Source organism: Podarcis vaucheri, assembly GCF_965113315.1.
Source record: "Podarcis vaucheri genome assembly, chromosome: 2".
NCBI classification, from domain to species: domain Eukaryota; kingdom Metazoa; phylum Chordata; class Lepidosauria; order Squamata; family Lacertidae; genus Podarcis; species Podarcis vaucheri.
In genome coordinates this window covers 54712606-54730507 of record NC_138760.1, presented here as the reverse complement: position 1 = coordinate 54730507, position 17902 = coordinate 54712606, and the positions used below count along the sequence as shown (strand labels likewise).

The 17902-nt window shown below is 40.5% G+C and overlaps 1 protein-coding gene across 7 annotated transcripts in view; it reads left to right on the top strand.

Annotated features, from left to right (window-relative positions):
- HTR4 (5-hydroxytryptamine receptor 4) overlaps positions 1 to 17902 on the top strand; it is a 153504-nt gene that overhangs the window by 5676 nt on the left and 129926 nt on the right. Inside the window, exon 1 of one of the 7 annotated variants that reach the window (XM_082213070.1) lies at positions 8520 to 8638. The exons of the other annotated variants lie outside the window; for them this stretch is intronic. The gene's annotated coding sequence lies outside the window, so the exon portion shown is untranslated. Of the gene's footprint in view, positions 1 to 8519; positions 8639 to 17902 lie in introns of those variants that run through there. 7 annotated transcript variants of the gene reach the window in all.

The window sequence follows — 17902 nt, the reverse complement described above, 5'->3', positions numbered from 1 at the left end:
CCTGAACTTCCCTACAGTGTTTCCCCTCCTTCCCTACTTGCAAGCATCCATCCCCACAATTTACCTTCCAATAGCAGTTGCAGGAGCTATACATACCCATGTGTATGAGGCTGCTCCACTGCCCTTCAGTAGACCCCAAAGTTTTACCCACAGAAAGTACCCAATGGAAAGAGTCATAGGGTGTTTTTTCTTTGTTTGTTTTTTGGAATTGTGGTTTATCAGGGCTTCCAGGTCCTTAGTAAGGACTGAGGATTTGTGCACCACTTCATAAGTATTGGAGGAAGGGGAAGGCAGTGGGCCAGCTTGGAATGGGCCAAAGTTATTTCGGCGCTGAGCTGAAATTCAATGAGGTTTTGGCTTGGATACTAAGGAACTTGAATCTCAAACTTTGGAAGTTTCCATTTTAGAATCTGAGCTTGAAGACACTTCCAGGTCATCTACTCCAGCCCTCTTGCTGCTGCTGCTGCTACTGCTGCAGGAAACCCTCCCCTGCAGTTCTGCAACTCAGCGATATTATGCCGCTTCTAATGGTGCCATGAGCTGTAGCTATGTTTTGTGACAACATTCTTACTTCCCACTCCAATCACTCTAATCTCATTGTTTTCAATATTCATCAAATATTCTGATCCTTTCTTTTCTCAGAATCTGTTTGGGTAACTGGTCTGAAATATAGTTCCAACCTACTACATGAATAATGGTTGCTTGCTTGCTAATTTATGGATTTGCAAGCTGCGGCTGAAATCCCTTACCTTGAGCATGATTTTATTGAACGGCCTTGGGCAAGTCACTACTGGTAGCCAAACCTACCTCACATACTTACTATGGAGCTAAAATGCTCCCCCTTTTTTAGGAAAAGCAGGAGGGAGATAAAAATTTAAGAAAACAAAACCACACTCTTGCTTTCCCTCTTTATTTTTGTCCATTCTAGAAGACACTTTGTAACCTGGGATAGACCCAGGATTTATGTTTGTGTGTAGGGGAGTGGGGACAGAGCCTCAGTTTGTTAAGTCTTTTTTATTATTTACTTAGGGGGGCAGCTGCCCTCCCAGCCCCCCTTGGCTACACCTATGGAAAGACCTCTTGGGGAAGGAAGAGGGGAAAACTGGATTAGATTGCTTTCCCCCCAAAGCAGCTGGTTCTGATTTGTTCACGTTATGCAATTCTGTTAGCCTTATTGTTATACCAAATAATTTCATTTTAAAAGAGAAAATAGCCCTAAATGAATAAAAGTGGTTGCAGACACACGAGTAACAGTGGGAGACGCATCCACTAATGTACACCGAAAAGCAAATTAATTTGAAAGAAGACAAATTAGGCTAAGCCAGTTTGATATAATTAGGTGAACAATTATTGAAAATAATGGAAAATGTAATCAGCACTCAGCTTGCACTGTGATTAGGTGTTGAGGTAAGGAGGGGATGCCTATTAAACAGTTCAGCACCGCAGAATCTTAATGTGTGCCACAATGTTTCTGGTGCATATTTGAAGCATGCAACAAAATTCATCGCATTACTAGGAGACAAGTTGGGCTTACTCCTAGCACAGTGGGTTTAAGATTTATAGTCTTAAAACTTGGAGGGTGGGGTAGGGAAATTAAACTCCTAGGTACTAGCACCAGGGTTGTTGTTTTTTAAAAGTGCTGGCCCTCAATAGATATATTTCAGATTCCAGGTGTGGGGCTTATTTTACCCATGCATGGGTCAAGAGATCGATCAAAAAGTTAGCTTATATCTCTTCTTTGCTAGTTAAAACCTTGAGGTGCAAACTGACCTGGACCCTGCACTTTTTATCGGAGGTGCTTTTGTATGTTTCCCCCGCTCCCAGCAAGGTTAAGAAGGTGGCAACAAAAGAACGGGCCTCTTCTGTGGTGGCTCCTTGATTGCTGAATACTGCCCCCAGAAAGACATGCCTGGCACCATTATTATGTGTCTCTAGATGCCAGGCCAAAAATTCCTCTTTACCCAGGCCTATGGCTATTAAATGATTTATGGACTGTAAAAGTGTGGACAGTTATTATGATTACAGTGGTACCTCAGGTTAAGAACTTAATTCGTTCTGGAGGTCCTTTCTTAACCTGAAACTGTTCTTAACCTGAGGTACCATTTGGGGCCGCCTGCTGCCACTACACTACCGCCACACGATTTCTGTTCTCACTAACCCAGAAGTAGTACCTCGGGTTAAGAACTTTGCTTCAGGATGAGAACAGAAATCGCATGGCGGCAGCTGGAGGCCCCATTAGCTAAAGTGGTACCTCAGGTTAAGAACGGTTTCAGGTTAAGAACGGACCTCCAGAACGAATTAAGTTCGTAACCAGAGGTACCACTTATCTGGAGGGCCTCAGGTTTCCCATCATTCTGCTGTAGCAACAGCTACAGAAAGAGCTAGAGTTTATACCCGCTTCTGCAATTCAACAGGATGAATAATTCATCCTGAGTTTTTTTTGGATGGGTTTTTTTTGATGGCCAGCAGCCATGATGGCTGTTCTGCCTCTCCACTGTTGGAGGTGGAATGCCTCTGAATGCCAGCTGCTGGGAACCACAAGTGGGGAGGTTGCAGCTGTGCTTGGGTCCCCGTGGGCATCTGGCTTGACCACTATGAGAACAGTGTTGGTCTGGGCTGATCCAGCAGGGCTCTTCTTTTGTTTTATGCAAGTCTACCCTGAGCAAGGAGTAAGAAAGTGTATTTTTTCACTCTAGCTGCTGCGGCAGTGTCCACCCATTTGCACTGCAGAGTTCACTCCCATTAGCTTTCATGTTTTATGATGGTTGGCCCCGTTAAATTCTGAATGGAAATAGGTTTTATGTACTTAAATGTGTGTGTGTGTGTGTGTGTGTGTGTGTGTGTGTGTGTGTAAGAGAAGCCCTTCTGTTTCTATTCAGAGCTGCCTTTCGGCCTCAACGTAATTTGGTCCTTGGAGTGCAGGATGGAGATGAACCTGATGTACTGCATTATTACCGGAGGTGAAGAATCCTAACTCCTGCCAATGAAGTCCCTGCTGCACCATTGGCAGGTTCTTACTGGCCATGTACATACAATCCTGAGTTGTTACTAGGAATGAGGGACAGATTTGATTCAGGAGAGGGACAGTGACTGGAAAGAAGTCGGGAAAGAGAGAGATGGAGGAGAAGGGTGGAAAGAAGAGAAAGTGAAGGATAGAGAGGGAAGAACGAAGATTGAAAAGATAAAAAGGAAGGGTGAGATGGAGGCAACAAGGAAATGAATGGAGCCAAGGGGCTAAGGAAGAGACATGGGGAGTAAACCTGACAAGGCATGGATGGATGAAAATAAAGAGATGAAGAACAGAGGGAAATGGAGGAGGAGTGTGTTGTGCTCTGGCAACCCCAGAAATCCTTCTCATGTGGCCTGGCCTACTGCTGCTGCAGGGTCTGTTGCAGGTAAACCACAATGATCAGTATTACCATTACCACCATCAATATAGCCTCAGTGAATATAAATAAAGCTTTAATATTTACCTTGGGATAAACTAACTCCCTACTTTTTAGGTCCCTTCCCCTACTTTTAGGCTGATGATGGGTCTGATATAGATTCCAGTCCTAACCTGTTACCTTGGAGTAAGCCTGTTGAATTCAGTGGAATTTACTTATGAGTAGACATGATTAGGATTATATCCTATTTATACAGGATATAGGTCACATATGTTCTTTTGCAGATATGCAACTGAAGCTGGATATGCGACTTGCACAGTATTGCAGTTAGATCTATAACAGGCTTCCTCAACCTCAGCCTTCCAGATGTTTTTGGCCTACAACTCCCATGATCCCTAGCTAGCAGGAACAGTGGTCAGGGATGATGGGAATTGTAGTCTCAAAACATCTGGAGGGCCGAGGTTGAGGAAGCCTGATCTATAAGCAAGCAACAATATTAAACTTGTGTTTTCAAGTCAAAGCCCAGGATTGTTCCTATGTCTCTAAGTAAAAAAACCAAAATAAAACCACTAATGTTGTGCAAAAAGGAGACGGAAGCTGCAAGGGCTATATGTCTGGAAATGTTTGCATGTTCAGCCTTTTTCTTGGACAGCAAATTGCATTGACATTTGTGGAGAAGGTTTATTGAGCGGGCATTATAATGATCAGTCCTTTGCTTGCTTCATGCAGTAGCATGAAACAGCCCAGTTAGATTTCATATGGATTCGATAAATGTTAAATGTTAGAGTAAATGCTTATTGAAGTGTCCAGAATCAAAAGCTGTTTTTACTGCCGCGGTGGTTCTTGTCATAAAAACCTTAAGGGGGTTCTGACGCATGTGGTTTCATGATACCGCAGGAATGGGGTTTTCTGGTAGTTGCTTGTGTCTTGATAGTGCCATTATTTTCTGTTTCTTGCTTTTGGCTTTGCACAAATTGGAATCTATGATACAACATCTGTAACAAAAAGATATTCTGTAGAGCTTGCTAAAACTAGTTTAAATTGTCCTAAATTCTTCGGTTATGGGAGCAGGGTGGGCATTTGAGGCTAGGTGAATTTTGAATCAAATGCTTGGTGAGCATTTCAAGTATAACTAAGACTAATCACATAATTAAATATTTAACTTTCCCCTCAAAGACAGTTTCTCTTTGAGCACTGAAAGTTCATGTACATGTGTGAAATAATGGTAATTCCTGCACTTTGTGTTTTGTTCAGTTGTTATAAAATGGTTGCTTTTGGGAACCTTTGTTTTTTGTTTTTTAAAATGATATTTATTAGAAGTTTAAAGATTACAGAAAAAAGAAAAAAGAAAACAATAGAAAATTTAACAGAACATACCTTACAATACATAAAAAACATAGAAGAACAATACAACAAGACAACAAAAAGAAACAAAAACATTAAAACACACATCCAATATTCCATAACTTTACCTTTCATTTACTTGTTTCATTGACCTCCTCACACCTCCCTTTTTTGTATTCTAGTTCAATTAGCTATTTCAGCAAATTCTTTCCATCTTTCTCAATTTTTGTTCTATAATTTATCTTAACGGTCTAACCTTAAATTTTTCCATTTTTGCCCATTGTCAATCAGTTTTTACTTAATTCTTTATTACATTTCTGCTAAAGCCATATAGCTTCATTCCAGCATCCTTCTAACATTCATTAATTTTGCAATATTTCTGTAAATATACTTTAATTTTTTTCCAATCTTCCACCGACTCTTCTCCCTGGTCTCGGATTCTGCCAGTCATTTCCGCCAATTCCATGTAGTCTATCAGCTTCATCTCCCATTCTTCCCTGGTGGGTAGATCTTGTGTCTTCCAATACTTTGCGATAAGTATTCTTGCTGCTGTTGTGGCATACATAAAAAAAGTTCTATCTTTCCTTGGCACCAATTGGCCGACCATGCCCAGGAGAAAGGTCTCTGGTTTCTTCAGGAAGGTATATTTAAATACCTTTTTCATTTCATTATAGATCATCTCCCAGAATGCCTTAATTTTTGGGCATGTCCACCAAAGGTAAAAGAATGTACCTTCAGTTTCATTACATTTCTAACATTTGTTATCGGGCAGATGATAGATTTTTGCAAGCATGACTGGTGTTATGTACCACCTGTAGATCATTTTCATTAAATTCTCTTTTAAGGCATTACATGCCGTAAACTTCATACCAGTGGTCCATAACTGTTCCCAGTCAGCCATCATAATATTGTGTCCAACATCTTGTGCCCATCTAATCATAGCAGATTTCATCATTTTATCTTGAGTATTCCATTTCAACAGCAAGTTATATTCTTGACAAATTCTTAACTTTAGAGTCTAACAATTCTGTTTCCAATTTTGATTTTTCCACATGGAAGCCTAATTTTTTGTCCAAATTATATGCCTCCATTATTTGATAATAATGGAGCCAATCTCGCACTCTGTTTTTTAATTTTTCAAAGCTCTGCAGTTTTAATCTGTCTCCCTCTTGTTCCAAAATTTCCCAATACTTCGGCCATTTGGCCTCCATATTGAGTTTTGTCTGAGCCTTTGCTTCCATTGGTGACAACCATCTTGGGGTTTTATTTTCTAACAAGTCCTTATATCTTATCCAGACATTAAACAGTGCTTTTCTGACAATGTGGTTTTTGAACGCTTTGTGTGCTTTAACCTTATCATACCACAAGTATGCATGCCAACCAGCTTTTGGGAACCTTTGGGTCCACAGATGTTATACTACAGCTCCCATCCTCTCTGCTAATTGGCTCTGCTGGCTGGGGGGTTGATGATGGTTTTAGTCCAGCATCATCTGGACGGCCACAAATCCCCCCCCCCATACCTGTTTTAGAAGCTCTCATGAAGAAGATGGGCTGGGAGAGTTCATAAAAGCTTAAAGGTGCAAAGTTCTGCATGGAAGGGTGAAAAGTCTTTCCAGGAATGTTTGGCTTGCATACAACATGGACAGAGGTTCATTCTAGGTACCTTGCAGCTAAGGGGAGATAACAATTTAACATGTACCCACCCATTCTAATTGGCTAAACAGTTCAGAGGGAAACTGAAAATTATAGGTCCCCTGTCATGACTGTGTTAAGAGTGAGTCACCTGGATTGCATTATTCCATTATAATGAGAAACTGAGGTTTCAACAGACAGACTTGAAACTTGGCGGTGCAGGAGAGGTGAACTTGAGCATGCTCCATGCTGTATTTGGGATGTAAAAAAGAAAAGAAAAAAAAGACTTGCTTGGGAAGAGTTAAAGGTGTGGTGAGCAACTTCAGGAAGCTGACAGATGTTGTGTGCTTTTATTCAACGACTTTGGGGTGTTTCAGAGAGAAATGATTTGTTTTTGTTGGCTTATGGGGAGTAATCCAGTATGTGCCATTACATGAGTTCTGTAACATGCTTGTAGTTTTTTTTTAAATAAAAACTACAATCGGGGTTAGTATTGATTTTAAAGCTGCAGTCTCAGCAGTATTTTTCTCCTGAAACAGGTTTGTTTTATTGTTTTTTAATGGGATTTATGCAATATATCATTCTAAGCATTTACAATATAGTAGAGGAAAACCACTCATATCCCATGAGGATAATCTTTCACATTCTGCATACGCATGCAGTCCATACTCTGGGGCCAACACTATACCTATAAATGCTACTGTTAACCATAAAGTATTAGGTTCTTAACACTGATGCATTTTCATTATTGCTGCTAGCCAGTGGCATGCGATCATTGGACTAGGGAGACTAGGTTAGTCCCCTAAATGTTCCCCTGGCACCTCCATCTCAAAGCCTGGGAAGCTTCTGCCTGGCTTAGCCAGAGATACGTGATTCTCATACATGTGACACCAGGATGTCACAATGCCCCCCCCATTGCTCTCACAAGCTAGCACCTCTGGCCCTAACTGTTCCCCTATGAAAACATTCACTGAACATTGCTGCTGCTAGGGTATATCAGTGATATCAAAGGATGAGAAGTGTATCAATGAAATCACCCAAAACCATAGTCCTTTAATCCTGCAGAAGTCACAGCTTCTGTCTGAGCAGCAGCTGTATTTTCTGTGGAGAAATGTACAGAAGTCATCTGAATCTGTGGAAAGTTCTTCATTCCTAAAACCTTTGTTTCACTAATGTGAAGCATTTGTCAGGCACCATCCCACTCATGTAAAATTCTTTGACATTTTATTATCTCAAGGGATTAAAAATGAACAGCAAATGACCTGTAATTGACGTAGGTGTAGTGCCATGAAGATCGAGATGTGATAATGAGCTGGGATATGCTCCTAGATTTTGATCCTGGAAGCCAAATCTAGAAGACTGTTGTCTGCCCAGAAGAGAGAACTTTAAGAGCGGTGGCTGGATATTTGCAATGTGACATTAATCAGGCTTATCAAGGGAGATGGAATAGTCAGAAAACATTTATTTGTTTCCCATCTTTTCCATGACCTTTGTGTTTGCTGTCTTGACCTGCATTATATGTAGAAGGGAAAGCCAAGTAGGGAGATGACTTTCTGATACTGAATGAGTCACGTAAATTATATGTCCTTGTACTTGAATGAGGTAGTTCCTCTGACTTGGTGGGTAACAGACATGGTGGTAACAGAGCACAGTTCCCATGTGACCTAGGTGCCGCTGCACCATAACATCTCTACTGTACCTACCTTAGAACTATATGCTCAGCCTTGAAATTAATGAACGCATGCAAGGATGCCTGAACGTTCCAGTACAGCTTGAGCATCCTTTGTTTACTTTGACTCTCAGAGGCTTTGTTTTCTGTGTGGATGCCCCTAATGGCTGGGCACTGCTTGCTCAATCCCCCCTCCCATTTCTTTGCTTGACATTTTATAAGGTCTCAATAGATAGAGAATCGCAGATTGCTCAGGTTTTGCAGCTGATTGGAGGCAAATAACCAATTAAATCCTAGGTAAGAATAGCTTCGCAGCACAGCTGCTTGATGCTGTTCTGGTGCCCTCTGGCTACATGCTGTGCACACAGTTAGACAAAGGGAACATTGAGAAGAGCAATAAACTAATTTCAAGCTGGTGCCAGTATTTAACTGCTTGTGCACTATAGTGAGAGAGAAGAAAGCCAGCTGACAGGAAGCACATTGCTGCAGCAAATACCAGCTTTGGTCCTTTATTCATCAGCCTTCAGTGACTGTACTAAACTCCTTACACCCTCCTGCTGAAGTTCATGCATAAGCAGCACTTTGCTAGATGATACCCCTAAGCAAGGTAGGTAATTTGCATCGCGTTCGTACAGGCTTAGGACGTTCAACTCTATCTTGCTTTCCTCTGGGACACACGAAGCAAATTCAGTTTATTTTTACTAGTGCTGTAGGAAATATACTTGCATATTCTAAAAAGAGGGTTTTTTGTGTGTTTTTAGTGTCACTGAGAATTTCATCTTAATAGGATCAGAAATCTAATTTGACATCTTGATGCTTTCCGTTTAGTCTCTCCAGTCAGTTAAATTTTCATGACATGACTGTGTTTTTCCATTAGACAATTTTCAATCACTTAAATGTTAAGATACATTATTTTGAGAATTTTCACATGAATTCCAGTTTTGAAACAGTATTTTGGGATATATCAAAAACATAGGTGCTAAATGGGTTCATCTTGCTCTTGGATCTAGTCCTGGGGTAGCACTTGCATTGAAATTTGGTTAGTTGTTAGCATTCCCATGTGGTCACCAATGTTGATGCATGGAGTGCTGGTGACATAGTGCATTTTGGTATATTCTGGTGCAGGGTTGGGGTACCTTGGGACTCTCCCCAGGCCATAACCCTCACTGGTCCTGCTTCATGCCCTCCTGGAAGGTTTATGTCTGACTGTAACACATCATTGAACTGTGATAATACCTTTTGCTTGCCTGGATGGAGAAATATGCATAATACAGAGACTTGGTTCCTTTAGTGGGATTTCCTACTGTGTGCACATGTCATCTGTGCTGAAGGAACTGCACAGGCTGTTGGCTAGCTACTGAACCAAGTTTAATGTGCTAGTTCTGGTCTGTGAAGCCATAAACAGATTGGGACCAGGATATCAGAGGGCCTGCCTTCTCCTGTATTGACTGCTTAGGTTGCTATAGTCTGTAGATGAAGCCCTCTTGACTGTGCCACAACCTACAGCTCATTGGATGAGGGTCCAGAAGAGGGCCTTCTCCATTGTGGAGTGTTTTCCTTGTTGATACCAGGTGGGCACTGACCATGGGTTTCTGTCATAAATTGAAGGCATACCTGTTACCTTAGAGTTTCCATGACTGTTGGTACTAGTCCCTAGTGTCATTAATTACCGTAATGTTTTTGCTGATGACTATTGATATTGAAAATTATTATTATTGAGCATTGCTGTGTGAGATGTGCACTGCTTTGGTGTTTCCTTTACAGATGAAAAGTGGTATGGATATATTTTAAATATAGTGGCATGTGATGAAACCTTTTGATTCCTGTGCAGTTGTTGCTCCACTCCCTTTTGTTTCCTGAGCAAAACTAAAACTGACATGTGGGCCCTGGCTGTCAACTCAGAAATGGGTGTCTGCACCTGAGAAAGGCTTGTCGCCCTTGGTCCAGTGGGACACAGCTGTTGAATAATAGCCAGGGCAGACTGAGAAATCCAGATTTCGGACAATGCTAGTCCTAAAGGAAGTAAACATTTATAGTGCCTCTGACTTAGGTTTGAGATGAAAACTGCTATGCCAGAGCAAAATCATTGGTTACCAAGGTAATCTTCTAGTCTATTGTCAGGTCTCACAGTATGGGGCAAGCTTGCTTCACTGTGTGTTTGTGTGTGTGTGTTTTGGGAGGTGGAGTAGAAACCACAATCTTTCATTACAGCAGCAGCAACAAAGCATGGTGGTAGATATAGTTAATGTGTGTGAAGCGCTTTGAACAATTGAAAGTGCTATACAAATCATTATCTTGTTGTAATCCTTACAACCCTGTAAGGTGAGAAAATATTATCTCCCATATTATAGTTGGGGAGGGCTGAGAGAGGGAAAGTGGTTTGCCCAAGTCCCCCTAGTGAATTCATGGTTGAGGTGAGTTTCAAACCAGGGCCTTCCTGACATGTCTCTTAGTCTCCTCAGCTGGGAAACTGAGATATTTTGAACAAATTGGTATTTTGAACAAATATGAAATAATTTCAGTTCAAAGTCAAACTCAGCAAGGAATTACTGGGTGAGATAGCTAAAAAATATCTACATCAATACACCATGTTGGAATGTTTATCTGGTTTTGGACTTAGTTGCTTGTTTTGTTTATGTGTGTTATGATTTTATTACTTGAAAAAATGCTTTGAAAACTTCTGCTGAAAAGCAGTCAATAAATTAAATCAATCATTTTTTTAAGGTGTGCCCATTTTCCTTCAGATCACTTTTGTTAGTTGTTAAACTATAAGTGCAAAGTTGCTGAACTATTTCCCTGGTACTGTGAAACTGAGAAGGATATGGGAGTTCAATGGAGAACAGCAGATACCTGTTCTCAGTACCTGTTCTCAGTACAAGATGTGTGGTTTTCTTAAAGAAGGTATACTGCATGCTATTGACATTAATAGCAAACCAAAACTTGATTTCCAATCCCGTATGTAGCTCAAAATACCCCAGGGTTGTTGTCAAATTGGATTTACTAGCATGTAATATATAAACAGTCTTAAAAGGACAATGCCATCTTCTTAAGAATGCAATTGCTTCATAGATTCATAAGGTATCAGGTGCCTTCAGGAAAACACAGTATCCATTTGTACTTCTGTCCTGATTGTTGATGGTTCATTCACTTTCATTGAGATAATATGTGCTAGAAGAAGAAAAAAGGAAATGGGAAAGTGGAGAAGTCACCCTTGCTGTTGTGATGGACAAATCATCAAAACTGTTTGGTTGGGGAAAGTACTATATTAGAACTAAAGGTCTGGAAGGAGTACGTGCTTTGAAAAAAACTGTATCTTGGATAAAGTCGTCATAGCCCACAGGATAGCTAAGATGTGAGCACACAGGATAGCTAAGATGTGAGGGAGAAAACTAGGCTGGATTTGGAATTAAGGGGTTGCTGTCCTGTCCAGAGGAAATTACTGGTTGAGCAGAGGAGCATTGCCTAGATAGCCTGTATGCATTGTCAGCTCCCACAGCTCGCATAGGTTGTGGAGAAGATTAATGCATTTTTAAATCAGGAATGTCATTTGGGTTGTGACTGAAGTGTGCTGAATGGTAGATGATTGGAGTACCTGGAAGTGTAGGTTGCTCAGTTTGGCTGGCAGGTGCAGACACCTTCCTACTCTCAGATGCAACTATTTCTGTTGTATAAGATGAACATCAGAACCTGGGACAGTGCGTGGCTGCTAAAGCTAACTAGCAGGGTCCTGGTCAAAGCATAGTAATGAAATGTTGGTACAGCATTAATCAGAATCCAACAACATTGTTCTGAAGTATTGCCTACCATGGAAGAGAGCACCTTTTGGTGGCAATGCTCTTGAATCTGAGGGATCCACTCTGTTGAGATTGGTAAGTCTTCTGTAGCTTCTGAGTCTATTCTGGCAGTGAATGAGCTAAAGTTGACTCTGTGGCGGAATCCTCTGTATCTGAGGATTTGGGGAATGGGAAATTCTCAGGAGCATGGGATGGACGAAGCATGTTCCCTTCATCATTTTTATGTGCAGAACTCTCTGAAGGGGTTTGTTTTGGTGGCTGTTTTCCTAGATGTTCCAGGAAATGAAGGTCTCTCCCTTTAATGTTTTAGGTCACCAGTTTCTGAGGATTATTAATTCCTAGTACTTGGGCAGGTATAGTATTGGCAGTGTAGGCACCAACAGCATGGAACACCCCATGCTGCTGCATTTAAATTGTAGGATAGGTAAGAATTGGGTGGTCCTGAAGGATGAAGAAATATTGTCTATGATGCATCACAATTAAGGGACACAATGATAAGATACAATCCTGATTTAAGACAGTTATTGCACGTTTCAATTTTCTTTGAGGTTTCTCCTTTACCAGAATAATTTTGCATAGCACATGTTGAAATTATAGGCCTAACCATGAAACTCTGGGAATTGTAGTTCTGTGGTGGGACAACTCTCGGCACTTTTAACAAACCTTACTTCCCAGGTTTCTTTGGGAGAAAGCAATGGCTATTTAAAGTGCTATGGTACTGCTTTAAATAATAATAATAATAATAATAATAATAATAATAATAATAATAATAATAAATAAATAAATAAATAAAATTTTATTTATATTCCGCCCTCCCCAGTCGAAGCCGGGCCCAGAGCGGCTAACAGTAAAATGATAAAACATTCTAAAATCATTCCATTATAAAATTAATTCAAAACAGATTAATGGCAACCATTGGGCTAGAGTTCTGTGAGGATTGCCAAAGGAGGGAGTCAGGCTGTGCCCTGGCCAAAGGCCTGGTGGAACAGCTCTGTCTTGCAGGCCCTGCGGAAAGATGTCAAGTCCCGCAGGAGCCTATCCTCTTGTGACAGAGCATTCCACCAGATCGGAACCACAGCCGAAAAAGCCCTGGCTCTGGTTGAGGCCAGCCTAACCTCTCTGTGGCCTGGGACCTCCAAGATGTTTTTGTTTGAAGACCGTAAGTTCCTCTGTGGAACATACCAGGAGAGGCGGTCCCGTAGGTACAAGGGTCCTAGGCCGTATAGGGCTTTGAAGGTTAAAACCAGCACCTTAAACCTGATCCTGTACTCCACTGGGAGCCAGTGCAGCTGGTATAGCACCAGGTGAATGTGATCTCGGAGTGAGGACCCCGTAAGGAGTCTCGCCGCGGCATTCTGCACCCGCTGGAGTTTCTGGGTCAGTCTCAAGGGCAGCCCCATGTAGAGCGAGTTACAATAATCCAGTCTGGAGGTGACCGCCACGTGGATCACAGTGGCTAGGTCAGGGTGAGAGAGGTAAGGAGCCAACTGCTTAGCTTGGCGGAGATGGGAAAATGCCGCCTTTGTTATAGCTGCAATCTGCGCCTCCATGGAAAGGGAGGTGTTGAAGATTACACCCAAACTCTTAACGGACGGTGCTGGCACTAATTGTGCCACGGCAAAAGGTGGGAGTTGCCCCCCCAATCCCATATTGTCCCGACCCAGCCAAAGGACCTCCGTCTTCGAAGGATTTAACTTCAACCAGCTCCCACGTAACCATCCAGCCACAGCTTCCAAATATGTAGTGTAGAAGGGCTTCAGTTTCCCTGGGAACAAAGTATGTATAACAGCAAGAGAGATCAATTGTTCTGAAAAAGCAAGAAGGAAAAATGACCAGTAATCATCTTTTAGTACTGGCTTTCTCAGTAGTACGCAAATGTTCATAGAGGTTTCATAAGATTTTTGTTACCCTTTTAATGTCCTGAATATACTGTTCATGTACCCAATAAGCCGAGGCATAAAGCATTCTTGTTGTGTTTGTGACCAAAAAATGTGAACTGTTGTGTGTAGAAAGGCTATGACCCCTACAGCACAGATCTGCTACATTTTCTCATGGTATCATTTCTCTTCTACCTTCATCTCTGTTATGGCTTATGTTAAAAATTACCTTTCAGTGTCAACAGTCCTGTTTACATGTAATGAAATAAAACATCAGCAATTACTAGGGCCATAATTAAAACAAGAGACAAGGAAACAGACAGGAATCTGGAGTCTGTCTCTTTCCTTGAGCAAGCCCATTTGCTTAATTTTGGGTTTTTACCTACACAGCAAGTATAATGATGTCATATTATTAAGGCCGGGGGGAGTAAGCCAATAGATGAGTATATGGATATTGATGAAGTCAGTAAAGATGAGCGCAAAATAAATGCTACCAAGCTTACTATTTATATCACTGTTTTAACTCTTAAGCCGTTTAGAAAGAGGATCAAGGAAGGAATACTAATGGACACTTCAAGCAATTCCTAGTATCCCCACATGGTACTTGCACAGTTATATATTGTAATGTAAATGTAATAGCAGTTGTGCCAAAACGAGGTTAACCCTGTTCCTCCCCTGAGATTTACATGGTAAGGTTGATGGTTCATATTGGGCAATCTCTGAAGGGAAATTGGCTCGGGGTGGGGTATAGAGAATATGTGAATGCATTAATATTTTTATGGTATGAGTTCTAGATTCATGATATTATTTTATTTCTATTATTTTACTGATTTGAATTACATATCAATTCACGATATTTGTATTTATGGATTTAAAATCAAGTTGTTCACAGTTAAAATAATTGCTTGTGTATGACATGTCAGTGTTCATTGTTTGCAAAACCATACATTAAAAAAGATGAATGAAATAATAAAAATGTAATGATCTCAGGCAGGCAAGCAAGCCTCGATAAGAATTAATGACTCTCCGGCAGTTTTATGGTACCTTTATTTACAAAAACACATTTAGAGTGTGGCTTCTAGCATGCACCCAATGAAGGAGTTGGTCAGTCTGAATCTCTGCCCCTCTCACAACAGGAAGGACGCCAGATTCCTGCCCTTCCCCTCTTGCCCTTCCATTCCACTCTGACCTTGTCCAGTCTCCGAGAACAGGGGCTGAGAGGTTGGACTTCCCCCTCCCCACTTCCACTAGACAGACTTCATCCTCTGCCTCTCTGCTGGTTGCCTAGTAACCCTCTGACTGCCTCCTAACTCTCCCCCTGCTTGAGAGCTATCTGTGTCTGTGACTTCTTCGTGAAGGGGAGCTTGACCCCCCCTTCCCATCTCTGTCAGTCAGCTTTCATCTGCAAAGCCAGCCTCACTCTCACTTGCTTCAATTTCTGAGTCTGACTGTTCCCCTGCACTCAGTTGAACTAGAAAAGAGCAGAAAATAGCAAATAAAAAGTAAGTGTATTTTTTTATATAAAATATTTATTAAAGTTTCACAAATTTTATAATCAAACACAGCAATACAAACAAACACAAACAAGAAAAAACAAGTATAATTTCAAATCCTTATTTTCTTAAAACTTACTTCACCGACCTCCTCATACCTCTCCTTTCTGCATTCCAATTTCAAATATTTAGTTCAGCAAATCCTCACCCTTAATTTTATCTAATTATTAGCCTTTCTTTTCTTTTAACTTAATCTTTACAACTGTAATCCACTTACTTTCTAAAGCCACATCATTTTAACACTCATTAATTTTACAATGTTTCTTAAGATAGTTCTTAAATTTCTTCCAATCTTCTTCCGCCGTCTCTTTTCCCTGGTCTCGGATTCTGCCAGTCATTTCTGCCAAAAAGTAAATGTATTTTTAAACTTGAATACACTAATTTAATTTTGTCCCAAAAGTTTATTTCATGACAATATTGAGTGGGTGTTATGAACCTCCCACTTCCTAGGTTTCCCACTTCCTAGGTTTAAATGTGTCCTGAATATCCAGTTAGACTAGTCTCCTCATATGATGTTATAAACCAACCAGCCTAATTAATTTAGAATTGAAGGAAGAATTGACACCCCCACCCCCAATGCTAATGACTAGAGGGAGAGTTCCTGAAAGTTCCTGCACAACTTTATAGCTGAAACTAGATAAATAAAGATAACCACAATGACCTTGTGTTACAAGCAGGTGGTAAACTGGAATGCAGAGTTTGAACTAGGAAGCAGTACAGATGGCTGTTTGGTTGACATTCTATTTATTTGTCATAATATCTAAAGAATTAAAGTTGAACCATCAAAACTGTCAAAATAAGCAACAATATTCCACAGACCATTGTATTAAACCTTTCCATCTTCAGGGCATAACATTAGTTGTGTGATATTAGCACACTTGGGCTTCTGTCTGGTTCTACACATTTGCTTTTATTTTATTTGAATCCTATTCGGCATTGCCAAAGTGGTTCCAGGGCAGGTCACAACAATAAAAGTATACAGTAACATCAGTTTGAAACTTTTAAAGCCAGCATGGCAATGCATAATTCACTTCAACACTTACTGTATCTTTTCCGTGTATAACATGCCCCCATGTATAAGACAAGCACTATTTTTTGGGACTGCAACAAATAAATTTCCGAGGGAAATTGACCAGAGTTGTACAACTTTTTGGGGAGGGAGGTTGCCCAGAGTTGTTGAGCTTTTTTTGGGGGGGGGGTCACCACCGCCAATCGCTCTACAGACTGCAAAGGCAAATCGCCTGCCCCCCTGCTATCCGTGTATAGGGTGACCTGCAATTTTGACCAATTCTTTCTTAAGAAAATATATCATCTTATACACGGAAAAATACTGTATTTCCCAAGATGATGCAAGTGGCTCTGGGTGGCTACATGCATCCCTCTCTATATGGATATAAGCTGGGTGTAATCGTATTCGTTTGCATCCCCTTTTCACCATTATGTGCAGAAGTTGTATAGACACTTCTGAGTGGTATTTTAAGCAATGAGTGACTTCAAACAATTAATGCTTAAATAATAAGTCTTATACCTCTGTTGTGAAGCCAAGTTACAATGGCAAGGTATTATCCTAAAGACCTATAAAATGGCTGGACAAAAAAAACCTGTGGGTCAAGGGATAACTGTTGTAAAATGCACCAGTAAATTAATAATGCATTGTGTTTTAAAATGTATGGATTTAAACCTGAGGCATCCTACAAGCATTGGAAGCTGTACAAATTCTGCACGTGGGTTTTCATTCACATGCATAAATAGCTTTTCTTCCTTTTTGGCAAGAGGCCAGAAATGTACAGAGAGATTATAGCTACACAAACACAAAGCCCTCTGCTGAATTTATCATCCAACTCAGGGATGGGTAATATGTGGCTCTCTAAACAAGAGGCTGCAGCTCAGGACTGAGTTGAGTTTGGTGATTTCTTACTGTTGTGTTTTTCCCATGCTCTTGTTTTTCCTGCTAAAGAGCACTAAAAGGCTTCTGTATAGGAGTAACATTATGACTCTCAATGATTCTCCCCCCCCCCATGTAGATTTCAGTGCTACTAATTTCAGCAGTTGCAAAAGCTGCCTCCATCTCTTCTGCAGAATATGAAATTCAAAGTTAGTTTCTCTCTAGTTTAAACCTGTGTTCTCTTTTAGCAACTAAGAACAACATAAATTGCCTTTCAGAGTATTTTGTCTGAAAATCGTGGGTTTTTTAAAGAAAGTGATTAAAAACAAACAAACCACAACAATCCCAGCTCTCAAAGAGTAGTATTAAAGCAGCAAGTATACATAGTTAATTATACTTAAGTCCAGGTAACTTATTAGATTGTTTATATAATTTGTTCAGTGATGCACTTCTGCAATTGCTGACATCCGTTTCAGCAAACATGTAGACTTAGCTTGAGTGTTCTGTAAATGTTCTTGCGTATTACCTCAGTGATTTGAGTTCTTCTGATCTTTATTTAGTAATCTAACGGACTCAAATATTTTTGTTCCAGAATTATCAAAACAACTAGCCAACAGAAACACATGTTCAATGTCATTGCTATGGAATAGGTCCAGGTTTGTTTTTTTATTAAGCTGTGATGATGTCATTGCTTTACATTGGATAAAATCATTAACACTGCATCAACATTTTTCTGGTCAGAAGTAATAGAATTAACCCTAA